The following is a 14,440-nucleotide window of genomic DNA, read 5'->3' as shown; positions in this document are numbered from 1 at the left end:
TGCCCCTTTCTGTTGGTCCTCGTAGGTTTGAAGCACCCCTTCTTTTGACTACAGGTTGTAATGAGAATTTGCTGGGATTGGACTTGTTAAAGAGATTGTATGCGACTTTGTACTGTTCTCCAACAGGAGTACATCTTACTTTGGGTGAGAATGTGATCTCTCCGATGTATGTGTTGAAATATTGTCTTCCATCGGAATTGTCTTTGTTACCGGATTCACTGTGGGCTACGAGTCCAAATGATGTGGGCCTGTTAGATATTCCCCCATATGTTGTGACATTGAAGGTGAATGCTAAGTTACCACGCATTCTGCAGTATCGTATTTCGAGCGATGGTGAGCGTGCACTTTTAGCGATTATTTATGATCTGATCGACAAGGGTGTTATTGAAGAAACGCGAGGTAATGTGTGCAATAGTCCTGTTTTGCCGGTTCTGAAGAGAACTGATCCTTCACAGCCTCCTGTATACAGATTTGTCATCGATCTTCGTGAAGTGAACAAAATTGTTGTTCCACATTTTCCTGTTGTGCCTGACATTACTGCATTATTGACTTTGATTCCGGCTTCTGCCACCTAGTTTTCGGTGATAGACTTGAAGAATGCTTACTTCAGCATCCCGATTGCTATGGAGAGTAGGGACATCTTAGGATTCTCTTTAGGAGGACGAAATTTCCGCTTTAAACGCGCTCCTCAAGGTTATTGTGCGAGTCCGTCGATTTACAGCCAAGCTTTAAAGACACAACTTTGATTTGTTGGTTTTACCTGAAGGTGCAGCCCTTATCCAGTATGTTGATGATTTGTTAGTTGCCGCCGATACTGAGGAGATTTGCAAGGATGCCACTTTGTCTTTATTGCGACATTTATCTGATTGTCATCTTAAAGTTTCTCTCTCGAAGTTGCTATTCTGTCGACAAGAAGTTACCTACCTAGGTCACCTCTTATCGAAGGAGGGAAGGAAACTGACCCCAGAAAGAATTCAGGCTATTGCGAAAATGAGTGTTTCTACGACGCAGAGAGAAGTACGTGCGTTTTTGGGTATCACATCTTATACTAGACAGTGGATTCCCAATTTTTCCTTGCTAGCGAAGCCTTTGATAGCTCTTACTGTTAAGGATACTCCAAATCCTATTCCTTGGACTGATGAATGTCAGAAGAGTTTCTCTGAATTACGTAATGCTTTGTGTTCGGCTCCTGTGTTGGGAACTCCCGACTACAGTAAGCCTTTCACATTGTATGTCCATGAGAGAGAGGGATGTGCATTGTCGGTTTTGACTCAGCAGTTTGGCGATAAGCAACGCCCATGTGCGTACTTTTCATCGACTTTAGATCCAGTAGCTAGAGCGTTGCCGAGTTGCTTGAGAGCCACAGCCGCAGCGCCTGTTTCAATTCGACAATCTGCTGGTTTGGTTATATATAACACGTTAGTGGTTATGGTTCCACATGCAGTGAATACCTTGTTGAATCGTACCAAGACACAGCACTTAACTAGTGCTCGGTTGTCAGGGTATGAGCTTACAATGTTAGCGAGTCATGTGCACATAAAAAGGTGTAATACCTTAAACCCAGCTATGTAGGTGTCAAGGACCCCCTGGTTAGGATATGGCTCCTGAGTCAGGGAAAACAATTTTTATGTAAAGGTATATGCCCAGGCAGACTCACAACACAAGAAACTGGCTTTTTTTTAAAAACACATTATATAAACATAAATCAAGAAATTAGTGCATTGGACTGTAATGATATCAAAAAATAATTTTTAATTCCGATGTTAAAAAATGAATAAATACATATAGATCTGTATACAAGATATACACAATAAAAGCTAATGATTCTTAGTGTAACCTTTCTTTAACACATCATAAGAATTCATGACAATTAACAATAAAACATTATCCCTGATTATGGAGAAATGGGCTGTGTATGTCAACGCGTTTCGACAATGTCTTTTGTCTTCATCAGGACAAATGAATATTCAGGCACTTTTCTAAACAAAATAAAACAATGTTTTAGATGACATCAAAATGACAGTGCATTGCATCTTTGTTAATTATATACATCAACTGTTTCTGAACAAAGTATCATTTGTTTGATAAAAATCTTCATAGCCAGACTTGTATTTTTGTGCGAACTATTGGAAAAGAGAGGTTGGAAAACATTTATATCTCATAATGTCGATAGTTCATGATATTTCTAAAGGGTTAAATAACAATTTGGACATTAAAAAACACAAATTAAGTGCTATTATCCAGAGGTTGGCGTAACATTTTACTGTTTAACATCAAAAGGTGTCTGTAACGGTAATTGTAATTTGGTATATTCAAAAGTTTTTCTAAAATTATTCCCTATTTAGTTTTCTAACAAATGCTAAGTTATTTATACTAAATGGCCTACGTATGAGAGAATTTTACGCATCCTACGAAAAACAGGGATTATTTGGTTCAAAAACAACTTCATTTTACCAAATTTCTTATTACTTATCCATACTTGGTTCAGGGATCAAAGGAACATAGATTTTAATCGAACATTCTGCATAGGACCTTCTTTACTTTATCAATGTTCGTTTCTTATTTGTTATTACTCTTCTTAACTTGATCTTACCTAAAAATGTTTTTGATATAAACGCACTCAAACAACATGGATGAAGAGAGTGAGGCACCTTTCCTTTAATATTTGGAGTAGGTATGTGAAATCTGTCTTGGAGAAAGAGACAACAATTTACTATTTTGTAGAAAGGTTCAAAAGGTTTCTATTTCCTCATCTCTGTTGTTCTCACTTCATAGTCCCATATTTTATACCTGTTTAAACATGGTTCACTGCTCCCATCTCGCTTCTACCTTATTTATTTATTTATTTATTTTACAGATTTGTAGAGCGCATGGCTGCCCATAGGCGTCCCAGCGCTAACAGACAAGAACCAAGTGAGAGATGTATTTTTTATGGGAACAGCCATGTTTTGAGTGCTCTACGGAATATGAGGAGGTTAGGTTGGGCTCTAAGGTTAGGGGGGAGCGAGTTCCAAAGTTTGGCAGCGTTGAGGGAGAACAGTCGGCCGCCTGAGCGGGCCTTTCTGATCCTGGGGATTGAGGCTAGATTACAGTTGGAGGAGCGGAGAGTTCTAGAGCTGGTATGGGGTGAAATGAGATTTTGAAGTATGGGAGGGGCCTTTCCGTGCATAATCTTGTGGGTTGTACAGAGAGCCTTGAATTGAATTCTCTCTTGGATGGGGAGCCAATGGAGGGCCTGCAAAGATGGTTTGGCAGAGCAGCGGCGATGGGTACCTGTGAGAATGCGGGCTGCCGCATTCTGGGCCGTTTGGAGTTTAGCTAGAACTTTTTTGGGGGCCCCTAAGTATAGGGCATTGCCATAGTCCAAACGGGAGAGTACAAGGTCGTGGATAAGGAGTTTGCGGGATTGAGTAGGGAGCAAGGGGAGAATTTTCCTTGCTGATCTTAATAGACCATGGCAGGTTCCAGCAGTTTTCCGTGCTTGGGCTGAGAAGTTAAGTTCTTCATCTAACCAGATGCCCAGGCTCTTAATTTCTGGTTTGGATGCAGGGGGAGGGCCCATGGATGACGGCCATATGGAGATGGAGCTGTATAGAGATTTGTTACCTAAAAACATAATCTCTGTTTTTTCGTTATTCAGCTTAAGGTGGGAGCTGCTCATCCATTTTGTTATTTCGGTCAAGCAGGTGTGCAGATTGGGAATGGAGAGATCTTGCTGGTTCAGAGAGACCACAAGTTGAGTGTCGTCGGCATATGTCAGGAGTTTGATGCCATATGGGGCGACGACCTTCTCGAGGGGGGACATATAAACGTTAAAAAGGGTTGGGCTCAGAGACGAGCCCTGTGGGACCCCGCAGTTGATGGCTGTAGGTCTGGACGTGAAGGTGCCCTCTGTCACCTGAAAGAGTCGGTTTTTGAGGAAGGATTCTAACCAGGCCAGAGCCATTCCTGTGACTCCGAGATGTTTGAGTCTTTGGATAAGGATTGAGTGATTGACGGTGTCGAATGCGGCGCTAAGGTCCAGGAGGATCACTGCCACTGATCCCCCTGAGTCTATGATCTTCCTTGCCTCTTCGACTAATTCTTGCCGACTTTAAGAAGGGGGACTTCAAGCGTTCTCCGTCATTTCGCCACTGCAATGCGTAGTTGCTTCTTTAGTTAATCACCTGTTTTATCAAAGAATGTCTGGTTTTATGCTCTTTTACATTAAATACTCCCTTTTGCCAAATTTATTTTGGTTTATCTCTCTTTTGCTATTACCTTTACTAAGTGGTAGTTTCCCCAACGTGAATGGAAAACGATCTGGTGTGGACTTTGGTCTATGGACTGGTCAATTGCATCAGTACCAACTGCAAATGGACTTATTCGGGAGCCTGCCTCCGTCCTAAGTGCAGTTTGTAGCCAGACCTTAAAACACAAGGGTAGACGATATTATCAGTAACATTTTGTCTTTAGGTCATAGCGTTCCTCTAAATTAAGATCTTCATGCTTTTTATCTTTACCTTGGTTTCGCTTGTAGGAAAGATAAGAATGGCTACAAATTTTTCACGCTTTTTTTCTTTCTTCTCTCCACTCGGTGATTCAAATGTTTTTGCGTTCAGCGGGAATGACGTTCGTTAAAGGTGCAAAACCCGCTAAGTATGAGAAGAACAGAGAAAAACTACGTTCAGAATTGGGCGCCAAACAGATGAAGAGTGGCTTCGCGGAGTTCCGCTTCGTTACTGCGGAGCTTATGCGGAGTTTATCGAGCTCTTACCGTTTTATCGCTTAGTAGCTCAAGACGCGTGTGCTTCCGTCAGTGGTCCGTGTAGAAAAGGAGGATTATGCGAAGTCCTTTTTCTACTGCTATTTATATCCGGTGATGTATTGGTCATCCAGATTAGGCTCCGCCTCTATTTAAAGCGGTATTGTGATTATTTAGCTGCAGACCAAACATCCGCATCTTTACTTTGATTCGTTTATAAAAAATCTTAAATAGTCACAGTTATCATTATGTTGTTATTGGTAGAGCCTTATTGAGGAACACTATATCGAAATTAATTCGATGTTACCGCTATATTATCGCGTTCTCCCAGGGTAAATCCTGGTTCAAACCATGATTAAATGTTCCAAGGGTGAAAATCCAGAAAACCTCTCTTTTTTTGCATATTTCATCACCTCCTTGGTTTTTCTGTAGATGGATTTTTTCCAGGATGCGCCATTTAAGCTCTTCCGGTGTATGCTTGTATTCCATAAAATGGTTCACAAGTGGAGCTGATACTTTCTGTGTTTTGATGGCTGACCTGTGCTCAGTCAGCCTAGTCTTTATCATTCGGGATGTCTCCCCTACATATCCTAAGTTACAAGGGCATGTAATCAGATAGATTACATTCTTGATATTGCAGGTCCATAACTCTTTTGCTTGAATCATTATGTTATTGAATTGCATATTCTCACCAGTTATAATGGCATCACAAGACTGACAAGATCCACAGCGTGAAGTGCCTTTAATCGCATTTGTTCCATCAATGGATTTTTTGAATAAAAGGGATATTTCTTGTGTTGCCTTTATAGCGGGAATGAACTATTTGGTCCTTTAGATTTTTATTTCGCTTATGGGCAAACATTGGTTTTGGTAATTTTTGTTGGTTGTCAAGTGCATTTAACAGATGCCAGTTCGAATTAATTATTTGTCTGACTGTAGAGTCCATGGTTGAGTGTTTGGTTATGCATACCAATTTAGGGTCAGATTTTTGTTTTTGAGAATTTAAAAGGGTATCCCGATCGTAGAAGAGAGCTCTCTTGTACGCCACTCTAACAAGACGATGTGGGTATCCTCTTTGGATAAATTTCTGTTTCATAATCTCTGCTTGGGTGTCAAAATCTTTTATGTTTGTGCAGTTACGCCTTACTCTCAAAAATTGAGAGAAGGGGATACTGTCTTTTTGACATTTCGGATGATAACTTTTGAAATGTAAAAGAGTATTCCGAGCAGTAGGCTTTGTATATAAATCCACTTCAAGGACACCATCTTTGTTCTTTATGTTAATATCCAAAAATTCAACCTTGGATTTATTGGTATTTGCAGTGAAACGTAAGTTTTCATCTGTCAGGTTTAACCATAGAAGGAATTCCTTCAGAGTCTGTTCCCCATCGGTCCATACAAAGAAAATATCGTCTATGTACCGGTACCAATGGGAAACAGACTCGAAGAATGGGGCCACTTCATTGAAAATGAATTTACTTGCGAAAAGGGTCATATAGATGTTTGCTATCGAGGGGGCCATAGAGGCCCCCATGCTTACACCTTTGATTTGTAAGAATAAATCTTCACCAAATTCAAAGAAATTCTCTTTTAATACTAAAGTTAAACAGTCTTTAATGAAGGGTTTGGAACAGGGGATCTGGTGTAAATCGATGAACCACATTGTGGCCTCAATTGCTCCTGTCTGGGGTATATTACTATAAAGCGACTCAATATCGAGGGTCACTAAGATATCATTACATTCGTTATATACCAGGTTTTCTACCTTCGCAATTATATCGCTTGTGTCTTTCACATATGATGGCGAAAGTGAGATATATGGACGTAAAATTTGGTCAAGATATTTTGAAAGGGCTTCAAGAGGTGTTCCAATCGTTGAAACAATTGGACGATAAGGTGTTTTTTTTTGGTCCTTATGGATCTTGGGTAGTCCATATATGCAAGATACCTTCCTATCCGATTTGTTTAGAAATTCAAATTCCTTCTTGTTTATTATTCCTTCATTTAAAGCTTTTGCAGTTAATCTATTTATAGTTTTAACTATTCTTTCTGTTGGGTTAGATTTGATCTTTTTATAAAAAGTAGGGTCACTTAACATCTTGATCATGTTGTTTTCATATGTGGTACAGTCCAATAGGACTATACCCCCACCTTTATCGCTGCTTTTAATTACGATCGTGTTATCATTCTTCAGTTTTTCAAGGGAATCATGTTCCTCCTTTGAGATATTGTATCTAGGTTTGGGAATGAATCTTAAGGCCTGATCTAACCGTTTGAGAACAACCTTTTCAAAGATGGCCACTTCGGGACCTACTTGTTGCAGAGAAGGAGTAAAGGTAGATGGTAATGCTACAATGTTATTGCTTATATTATCTAACTCCATTGGGTCATTTTGTTGGAAGAACTTCTTTAGCCTAATTTTTCTCAAGAAAGAGTGGATATCGCGGTAAAGTTCAAAGGTGTTTACTTTTGCATGTGGAACAAAGGATAAACCCTTGGTGAGGAGAGACAGATCCGAGGGCTCAAGGGTATGGGAGGATAAGTTGAATATTGGGATTACATCCCGTTCCTCCAATATTGCTTGTTTCTCGTCTCTAGATATTGTTGAGGTTCCTGGGCATATTGGTTGGTCTGATAGTTGTCTCTTGTATGGTTCTGAAACCTGACTTTCTGATTTACCCTGGGAGAACGCGATAATATAGCGGTAACATCGAATTAATTTCGATATAGTGTTCCTCAATAAGGCTCTACCAATAACAACATAATGATAACTGTGACTATTTAAGATTTTTATAAACGAATCAAAGTAAAGATGCGGATGTTTGGTCTGCAGCTAAATAATCACAATACCGCTTTAAATAGAGGCGGAGCCTAATCTGGATGACCAATACATCACCGGATATAAATAGCAGTAGAAAAAGGACTTCGCATAATCCTCCTTTTCTACACGGACCGCTGACGGAAGCACACGCGTCTTGAGCTACTAAGCGATAAAACGGTAAGAGCTCGATAAACTCCGCATAAGCTCCGCAGTAACGAAGCGGAACTCCGCGAAGCCACTCTCCATCTGTTTGGCGCCCAATTCTGAACGTAGTTTTTCTCTGTTCTTCTCATACTTAGTGGGTTTTGCACCTTTAACGAACGTCATTCCCGCTGAACGCAAAAACATTTGAATCACCGAGTGGAGAGAAGAAAGAAAAAAAGCGTGAAAAATTTGTAGCCATTCTTATCTTTCCTGCAAGCGAAACCAAGTTAAAGATAAAAAGCATGAAGATCTTAATTTAGAGGAACACTATGACCTAAAGACAAAATGTTACTGATAATATCGTCTACCCTTGTGTTTTAAGGTCTGGCTACAAACTGCACTTAGGACGGAGGCAGGCTCCCGAATAAGTCCATTTGCAGTTGGTACTGATGCAATTGACCAGTCCATAGACCAACGTCCACGCCAGATCGTTTTCCATTCACGTTGGGGAAACTACCACTTAGTAAAGGTAATAGCAAAAGAGAGATAAACCAAAATAAATTTGGCAAAAGGGAGTATTTAATGTAAAAGAGCATAAAACCAGACATTCTTTGATAAAACAGGTGATTAACTATAGAAGCAACTACGCATTGCAGTGGCGAAATGACGGAGAACGCTTGAAGTCCCCCTTCTTAAAGTCGGCAAGAATTAGATGAAGGTAGAAGCAAGATGGGAGCAGTGAACCATGTTTAAACAGGTAAAAAATATGGGACTATGAAAGTGAGAACAACAGAGATGAGGAAATAGAAACCTTTTGAACCTTTCGACAAAATAGTAAATCGTTGTCTCTTTCTCCAAGACAGATTTCACATACCTACTCCAAATATTAAAGGAAAGGTGCCTCACTCCCTTCATCCGTGTTGTTTGAGTGCGTTTATATAATTTTTTTTTTTAGGTAAGATCAAGTTAAGAAGAGTAATAACAAATAAGAAACGAACATCGATAAAGTAAAAAAGTCCTATGCAGAATTTTCGATTAAAATCTATGTTCCTTCGATCCCTGAACCTAGTATGGATAAGTGATAAGAAATTTGGTAAAATTAAGTTGTTTTTGAACCAAATAATCCCTGTTTTTCGTAGGATGCGTAAAATTCTCTCATACGTAGGCCATTTTGTATAAATAACTTAGCATTTGTTAGAAAACTAAATAGGGAATAATTTAAAAAAAACTTTTGAATATACCAAATTACAATTACCGTTACAGACACCTTTTGATGTTAAACAGTAAAATGTTACGCCAACCTCTGGATAATGCCAAAAAGAAGGGGGTTTACCTATGCCTCTGTGTGCATGATTGCAACAACATTTAATTTACATCAGAGAGAAAACCACATCAATTAGTTAACTCAGACATTTAATTTACATTACATTAATTGTATATATCGTTTTTTCTTGCTTTTTCCTTGCAAAAATTATGTTGTGTTCAATGTGAAGTTGATTATGTATTTTTCCTTGTCTTAAAAAGCTGAAACATACAAATTTCAAAAGTAAATGACATAAATTAAATGTCTGAGTTAACTAATTGATGTGGTTTTCTCTCTGATGTTAATTAAATGTTGTTGCAATCATGCACTCAGAGGCATAGGTAAATCCCCTTCTTTTTGGCATTAATAGGCCCTACCTACCCTCTTCAATACAGGGCCAAACCCCCCCTTTTTCTCTTCAACCTCTGGATAATAGCACTTAATTTGTGTTTTTTAATGTCCAAATTGTTATTTAATCCTTTAGAAATATCATGAACTATCGACATTATGAGATATAAATGTTTTCCAACCTCTCTTTTCTAATAGTTCGCACAAAAATACAAGTCTGGCTATGAAGATTTTTATCAAACAAATGATACTTTGTTCAGAAACAGTTGATGTATATAATTAACAAAGATGCAATGCACTGTCATTTTGATGTCATCTAAAACATTGTTTTATTTTGTTTAGAAAAGTGGCTGAATATTCATTTGTCCTGATGAAGACAAAAGACATTGTCGAAACGCGTTGACATACACAGCTCATTTCTCCATAATCAGGGATAATGTTTTATTGTTAATTGTCATGAATTCTTATGATGTGTTAAAGAAAGGTTACACTAAGAATCATTAGCTTTTATTGTGTATATCTTGTATACAGATCTATATGTATTTATTCATTTTTTAACATCGGAATTAAAAATTATTTTTTGATATCATTACAGTCCATTGCACTAATTTCTTGATTTATGTTTATATAATGTGTTTAAAAAAAAGCCAGTTTCTTGTGTTGTGAGTCTGCCTGGGCATATACCTTTACATAAAAATACCTTAAACCCAGCTACTGGAAAGGGGCGACCATTCGGTCCCCCCGAACGTATGGCAGAGTACCACGATCCCCCCGGGAAGCCATCTTGGGCGGGAGGCGAGTCTCGGCTGGTATGCCCGAAGCGGCGTAGCCGGGGCGCGCCTTTTCCCGCCCTGGAGTGGGCTGGCCTAGACACTGACGAGGCCGGGCCACGCCAACGGGGCAGGCCGGGGCGGGTTTACGCCCGCCCTGAAGACGGATAAAAGGAGCAACAAGCCAAGGAAGCATCCTCTTGTTCCTGTGCTCTGAAGCTGCACCACCTCGCTGCACGTGAGCTCGTGACGGAACGAGGAGCCAATTTTGAGCGTTATAATCTTCTTGTTTGTTTTGCAGATACTCTGTCGGAGAATGCCTAAGAAGGCGGGAAAACGAATGACTACCGAGCAGATGCTGCGAGTTCTCATGAAAGAGGTAACCAACCTAAAGAAGCGAATGGCGGAGAAAGACGAGGAAGGGGGGCCGAAACGTCCTCTGGCGGGAACAGCTCCAGGGGGAAAAGGCAAGAGGCCCAGGAGGGGAACAGCTGGGGGAGACGTCCCAGTTCCCTGTACTCCGCTCGAAGCACCCACTCCGGTCCCGGAGGAAGGAAATCCGATTCCCGTAGTGGTCACCCCCGTGTCCGGGGAGGATATGCCGCCCGAGCTGGCAGCACAATTAGCAGCGTGGTTGGGTAAAGGTAGCAAGGGCGCCGCGGCTGATGACGCGCAGGTGTTGATGAAACAGCTGCGGGAAACAAGGGAAGCGACGAAGGCACCATCGCCGGCTGCGGCAGTTGAGAAACCATCTGGGTCAGGTCCAGTCGCAGATACAGCTTCCGGTTCAGGTAAGCGGCCATTGCCGATTGCGAGGGATGAGTCGGCACCCTCTCGAAGGGAAAGGTTGGGACAACATGTCCCTCTGGCTATCAAGGAGAAGATATGGGCAGGGGAGTATATAAACATCTTCTCGTTGCTTACCGATCATTATGAGATGGAGCATGTTAAGAGTCAAAAGGAGCTCATGCATCCGAGTGTTTGGCGCGCAAAGATTGCCGCCTTTAAGGTAAATGAAAACATTGGTAATTGGGGCAAAGCATGGGGGGTTTTTACATCCATCTTAGGTGAACGTAGGCCCGAATTGCTGCCCGAATTGCCGATTTATCAGTCACGGATCATGGGGTATTCAGTGTCTCACGAGGGCAACCATTGGTTTTGTTACGACAATATTTTCAGAAAAGCAAAAGAGCATGATAAAAACTTAACTTGGGATTGTTATGATTCTGTGTCCTGGTCCAAAATGGAGGATTCTGGTATGTTGAAGGTGCCATTGGTAGGGAGTTACGTGGGTGAATCCTCCCGCCAATATGCGGGGACGCCCTTTCGATCAGGTACGAGTAATGACAATCACTCGAGGCCACTCGGCAACGCAGGTAAAAGGGGGGTTTGTTGGAACTTTAACAGGGGGAAATGTACTAGGCCCCAGGGGTCATGCAAATTTAGGCACGAATGTGGGGGGTGCGGGCAATCATCCCATCCTGAGTCCATGTGCAGAGCCAAAACGGGTGATAACGGGGGTAGAGGAGGCGCCAAACAGTTCTGACATAGTCCGAGGGGCGCCTTTACCTACTCCGATTGATACCATGGCAATGATTCCCTGGCTCAGTGAATACCCGGATCACGCTTCCGCTGGGGTGTTACGGGACGGATTTTCGTATGGTTTCCGCATCCCAGTGAGGGAGTTTCAGGGTATAGCAAAATGTAAAAACCAGATATCGGTCTTACAGCATACGACCGTGGTACAGGAAAAGATCGGGAAAGAGGTGGCTCGAGGTCGAGTCGCCGGTCCATTTAATGTGCCACCAGTTGCTAACTTTGTTTGTTCCCCTTTAGGGGTGGTCCCCAAGAAGGACCCGGGTGAGTTTCGGCTGATACATAACTTATCAGCCCCACGTGGTCTTTCCGTAAACGAGGCAATAGACCCGGAAGTGTGTTCGGTGCGGTACGCATCCTTCGATGAGGCCGTAGCCATATTGAATCGCCTGGGGCCCGGAGCGCTGATGGCAAAATCTGATATCGAGTCAGCGTTCCGGTTGCTCCCGGTACATCCAGACGATCAGCGTCTCCTGGGTTTCATGTTTCAGGGTCACTACTACATGGATAGGTGTATGCCGATGGGGTGCTCTATATCGTGTGCCTATTTCGAAAAGTTCAGTTGCTTCCTGCAATGGGTCTTCACAAGGAAGACGGGGTTTAAACATGTTATGCATTATCTCGATGACTTTTTGTTTCTGGGGGCAGCCGGGGATCCAGAATGTGGACAGGCTTTGACTGCATTTTGTGTCTTGATGAATCAGTTTGGCGTGCCATTGGCACCAGGTAAGACTGTGGGTCCCTCGACTTGCCTTGAGTTTCTGGGGATTGAGCTCGATTCCAAAGAAGGTTGTTTTCGTTTACCAGATGACAAAGTGTTAAGATTCAGGGCATCCTTGCAAATGTGTATAAGTGAGTCTAAGGTGAAGCTACATCAATTACAGCAATTGGTGGGACAGTTGAATTTTGCCCTAAAAGTTATACCGATGGCCCGCCCCTTTTCTCGCTCGATCGCTCAAGCCATGGTCGGCCTGAGGGAGGGTCATCATCGCACAAGGCTCTCGGCAGAGGTTCGCCAGGACATGCGCATTTGGTTGGCATTTCTGGCGGATTTCAATGGTCGAATTGTGTGGAACAAACCGGCCGTGTCCTCTGAGGAGCTAGGGCTGTGGACAGATTCGGCAGGGAGCATTGGTTTTGGTGCCATATTCGGCACACAGTGGTCGGCACAAAAATGGCCGTCATGGTGGCATGATAGTGGTCTGACAAGCAACATTGCTTTCCTAGAACTTTTTCCCATACTGGTGGCCCTGAGAACTTGGCCCGAGGGGTTCAGAGATCACTCTGTGGTATTCTGGTCTGATAACATGACCGTTGTTGAGTGTATCAATAGCCAGGCAGCACGATGCAAATGGATTCTGAGATTGCTCAAGGAAATTGTGTTATTGTGTATGCAATTGAATGTACTATTTAGGGCAAGACATGTCCCGGGGGTGATGAACCAAGCGGCTGATGCGCTTTATCGTTTTCATATGCAGGCCTTCTGGGGTTTTCTGCCCACAGCGGACCCGGTGGCAGCACCCTTTCCCGAAGCTCTCTGGTCTCTCGGTGCCCAGAACTACAGAACCTCGTGGGAGAGAGTTTAGCACCCAGGACGAGGAAGGCATATGAAGGGGCGTTCCGTTCCTATTGGGCCTTTTTGGGGGCGGCTAGAGGGGAGCTTTGGGGTCAGGAGGAGTTGGTAGTGAAATTCCTGCTGTCTTTACGTCAGGCAGGCAAATCAGTGGCTACGGCCCAGAGGCATCGGGCCGCCATTTCCTTTGTGGCTAGGGCTCATGGGATCCAGGACCCGACAGCGTCTTTCGTTGTACAAAAAGCGCTACGTGGGTGGCAACGCCTTGAGGGTCGCAGAGTAGATGAAAGGTGCCCGATAGGTTTGGATAGGTTGGCCCTGTTATTATCTAAACTCCCTGCAACATGTTCATCCCAGTATGAAACGGTGTTATTCCGAGCCGCTTTTACGCTGGCATTCCATGGGGCTATGCGAGTAAGCGAACTAGTGGCGAGGAACAAGCAGGATGTGATGGGGGGACTGTGCCGAGAGCACGTTCAGATCAGAGGGGAGACGATGACTCTCTCGTTCGTCAGGTCCAAGACCGATCAGGGTGCAATGGGTGATTGCATAATCATACAAAGGATACCCGGGTCCTCCATGTGCCCGGTGAGTTGTGTAGAGGAATATTTGGCACAAAGGGTGGCATCATGGGGGGGGACCTTGTTGAGACACGCTGACACCACCCCACTGACGAGGTTTCAGTTTCAGCGGGTGCTTGCGATGTCGATTACGGCTGCGGGCTTGAACCCGGGCGAGTTTGGGACCCATTCCTTTCGGATAGGGGCTGCTACAGAGGCTACAGCCAGGGGGCTGAATGTCGAACAAATTAAACGTGTGGGGCGTTGGTCCTCCAATTGTTATAAGAGGTACGTGCGGTTGCACATGTTGTGAAGCTGTAATGTTGTACTCACGCTTCTTGTTTTTGTTTGGTTTCAGTTGCGCAAGCCTACGAGGCGGGGCGGACTATGCAGTCGACCCAACACCGGGCCAGCGGTCAGACTTCACCGGCTGTGAAAAAGGAGGTGTGGGTCGTGGGCCACTCATACGTGAGGCGTGCCGCGGACGTATTCAAAGCAGGTGACATGATTCACGTGGCTGGGGAATACGGGTACAGTATGTCCTTCTACGGAAAGGGCGGACTCTGTATTGACCAGTTTCA

Source organism: Lissotriton vulgaris, chromosome 1_2, assembly GCF_964263255.1.
Source record: "Lissotriton vulgaris chromosome 1_2, aLisVul1.2, whole genome shotgun sequence".
Classification (NCBI taxonomy): domain Eukaryota; kingdom Metazoa; phylum Chordata; class Amphibia; order Caudata; family Salamandridae; genus Lissotriton; species Lissotriton vulgaris.
This window is presented reverse-complemented; position numbering follows the sequence as displayed.